Raw genomic sequence first — 4,262 nt, 5'->3', positions numbered from 1 at the left:
ATGGCATGTACATACATCATGTTACTTGTGCATTTCATTCATGTCATGCATTCCTCCCCTTATAAATTGATTGTCTCTTTTGATAAAAGTTGTATCACCTAAAATATGTTTTCCCTGAGGTAATAAAAGAACTTTTGCTACAGATGGCCTGCACGAAGCAGACCGCCCGTAAGTCCACCAGAGGAAGAGCACCTCGATGTCTGTTGGCCCTAAGGGAGCACCGCACCATGGACACCTTCTTGAGCGAGTTTGGCATGCCAACTTTGCTTTGGAGAGTGCTCCATGATGTGGGGTACCCAGAGGGTCAGGAGCCAGTGTACTCTTGGAATGAGAGCCAGTTAGCAGAGGATGGACTTGCAGTGGTGGAGATCACGGTTACTGCTCTCGGTGATGCTCCAGATTAGGATGGTTGGCATTTGGAGTTTGAGGGTCGCACTCCAGCTGAGGGTGCAGAGGGAGCAGCCTTCCATGTCATCAGGGACATTATGAGCAGATTTCCCAATGAGCTTGCAGCAGCTCTAGCTGGTACTTTTCCTAGGGATGATCCTCGTGATGCCATTTGGGTTCAGCCTCAAGGAAGTGCATTGATCAGAGGTCTAGCTGAAGGACAGGCTAGCAACAACCAGGCAATGAGTGCTATGTTCACCGCCATCAGAGCATATGAAGGTCTTGAGAGTACCTACTGGACTTTGGCTGGCTTGCGTAGTGAGGATAAGCTAAAAGGAAAGAAGCAGAAGAAGAGACAGGCACATGCTATAGCTAGCTTGCAGGAGCAGTTGGCTGATATGAACTTACAGCGAGATTAGACAGTTGAGAGAGGTGATAGAGCTATGCAGTGAGTGCATACGTTGACTCAAGCCAACAACAATGCAGACCGCACGATTGGACAGCTGGTTCAGGAAAGGAATGAAGCCTGGAACGCAAGAAACCTTCTGCTATAGAGGGTCGATGAGCTAGAGGAATACAACGGAAACCTGCACGAGGAGTTTCACGCGCTCTACAATGGGGTTGGCCCATATGCTCCACCAGACGCCGATGGCATGGACATCGACGACGACAACGAGGACGAGCCTGCAGTTTCACCTGGGGGCGATGGTGACATCTCCGATCCTGACGATGGCCCTGAGGAGTAGGCTAGTTGCCTTGCGCTAGTATCTAGGTCCTGCCGTGATGACCTTTCTTTTGTTGGCATGTAACCTATTGTATGTTGCTTCGAACATATGAGACTTGGCATGTGGTTGGAACTGATTTTCGAATGCGATATCTGAACGCATAAAAAGTCCAGTGTATGTATGCTGGCAATTTAATTGTATGGACGCGATGTTTTCCGTTGAAGTAATACGATTAAGTGCTATTGTTTTAATTGGGATGCGATTGTTGTGCCTCTGTTTTATTGCATGAATTTATTCTCTCCAGTAAATTCAGTATGGCATAATTTTTCCTTCACTCGCAATTATTACAGCTTCACTCAATCGTTATTTGTTGCTAAAATATGCAGATGACAAACACTCGCCGAACCATGTATGAGGCCGCTGAGCCTAGTGCTAACGGTGTGGGGACTGGTGGTGGTTGTGGAAACCACGGCAACAACAATGAACCTCCCCATGAACCACATTTGCCACCTCCTCCCCTGTTTACCCCCGAGATGTTCCTCGCATAGCTGCTCGGGAGTCAGCGCAACGCGGAACAATCCTAGAAGAACATGGAGGATCTTCTTCGAACCATCGCCAACAACGTTCAACGTGGTAACAATCAAGGTGGTGGCATGGGAGTGAACCAATATAGCAGCTTCAAAGATTTCATGGACACCAGGCCGCTAGTATTCAAGGAAGCAACAGAGCCACTCAATGCTGAGGAATGGATCAACACGATGGAAGATAAATTCCATGTGTTGAGGATGACTGAGGTTCTAAAAACAGAGTATGCTGCACTTCAATTGCAAGGACCGGCGGGAATGTGGTGGAAGCACCATCGCACCACCTTCCCTCCAAATGCTCAGATTTCTTGGAGAGAGTTTGCTGAGGCCTTCCGTGGAGCCTATATTCCACCAGGGCTGACCGAGATGAAGTTGGGAGAGTTTTTGGCGTTGAACCAGGGCACCAAAACCGTGACGCAATACCTACATGCCTTCAACAACTTGTGTTGCTATGCTCCCGACATGGTTGACACAGATGCTAAAAGAATAGCCAGTTTTAAGAGGGGTCTCAATCCAAAAATGATGAAGCATGTTGGTACCAACAACTGTGTCAGATTCAATGACTTCATCAGCGACTGTCTGAAGCAGGAGAAGAATAACAACGCCAGCACCGCAGCCAAGACACGCAAGAGAGCCTTTGAAGGTGGGCCGTCTCAAGCTAGAGCCCCTATGGGAGGTCGTCCCCCATATCGCCCATCGGCACCTGGCGCTAGGTTCCGGCCACCTTAGCAAAGAAGTCAGAATTTTCGTGGACCTCAAAAGCCGTACAAGATGGCAGTACAGCCCAACAAAGCAGCCGCAACCATGGTACAAGGCAGTTCCAAGGGAGTTGTGGGATCTGCCGGGATAGTGAGAGGACCCTGCTATAACTGTGATCAACCTGGCCATTTCTTGAGGTTTTGTCCATACCCGCCCAAGAAGAAGCAGCAGACTTATAATGCTAGAGTGCATAGTACAATAGTGGATGAAATTCCCGAGGGAGAGCCCATCACTGCTGGTAAGTTTCCTATCAACGAAAACCCTATAGTTGTTCTATTTGATTCTGGATCATCGCATTCTTTTATGAGTCAAGCATTTGCACAGAAACATGGACAACTATGCACAGAATTGGGTTATGGGTACCGTATAAGTTCAGCAGGGGCTGATGTTTTGACCAACCGGATGGTTCGAGGGGCAACCCTTGAATTAGGTAGCAGGAAGTTCCGAGTGAACTTGATAGTTATGCCTGGGTTAGTCTTGGATGTCATTATAGGGATGAATTGGATGAAGGATTGGGGAGCAGTCATAGATACTGGAAGTCGAGTACTTACCCTTAAGGATCCCCTGGGTGAGGGTACTTTCCAAGTACCATTGCCTCAGAGAACAGACCTTATAAGTGTTACATGTGCTACAGCAGTCATTCCTATTCATCAGATTCTGGTAGTGTGTGAATTTCTGGATGTATTCCCAGATGAGCTACCTGGTCTTCCACTAGATAGGGAGATTGAGTTTGGAATTGAGCTAGTCCCCAGAACAGCTCTGATTTCAAGGAGACCCTATTGGATGCCTCTAGATGAGTTAGCTGAGCTAAAGAAGCAATTAGAAGAATTATCAAAAAAGGGGTTTATTCGGCCAAGCAAGTCTGAATGGGGATGTCCCGCTTTGTTTGTGAAGAAGAAGAAAGAGGGCACGTTGAGAATGTGCGTAGATTGTAGGCCACTCAATGCTGTGACCATCAAGAATAAATATCCCTTGCCACATATTGATGTTCTGTTTGACCAATTATCCAAGGCCAAGGTGTTCTCAAAAATAGATTTGAGATCCGGTTATCATCAGATCAAGATTAGGCCATAGGATATACCAAAAACTACATTTTCCACCAGATACGGATTGTATGAGTATCTTGTCATGTCCTTTGGCTTGACAAATGCTCCTGCATACTTTATGTTTTTGATGAATATAGTTTTCATGCCAGAGTTGGATAAGTTTGTGGTAGTGTTCATCGATGACATTCTGGTGTACTCCGAGAACAAGAAAGATCACAAAGAGCATCTGAGAACTGTCTTGACCAGACTTAGAGATCATCAATTGTATGCTAAGTTTAGCAAATGCGAATTCTGGTTGAAGGAAGTTCCTTTCCTTGGTCACATTCTGTCAGAGAATGGAGTTTCAGTCGATCCAAGTAAGGTGCAAGAAGTTATGAATTGGAAAGCACCGACCACAGTTCCTGAGATTAGAAGTTTCTTAGGACAAGCCGGTTATTACCGTCACTTTATACCAGATTTCTTGAAGATTGCCAAACCGATGACGAGTCTCCTATAGAAGGATCACAAGTTTGTGTGGACAGAGGAGTGTGAAGTAGCTTTGCACACTTTGTAGAAACTATTGACCACTGCTCCTGTTCTAGCACAACCAGATATCGAGAAACCATTTAATGTGTTTTGCGACACATCGAAGACTGGATTGGGCTGTGTTCTTATGCAAGAAAGGAGAGTCATTGCTTATGCATCACGTCAATTGAGAAAGCACGTGGTCAACTATCCAACACATGATCTTGAACTTGCTGCAGTTGTGCATGCCCTTAAAA

The sequence above is a fragment of the Miscanthus floridulus genome, chromosome 6 (genome assembly GCF_019320115.1).
Source record: "Miscanthus floridulus cultivar M001 chromosome 6, ASM1932011v1, whole genome shotgun sequence".
NCBI classification, from domain to species: domain Eukaryota; kingdom Viridiplantae; phylum Streptophyta; class Magnoliopsida; order Poales; family Poaceae; genus Miscanthus; species Miscanthus floridulus.
This window is presented reverse-complemented; position numbering follows the sequence as displayed.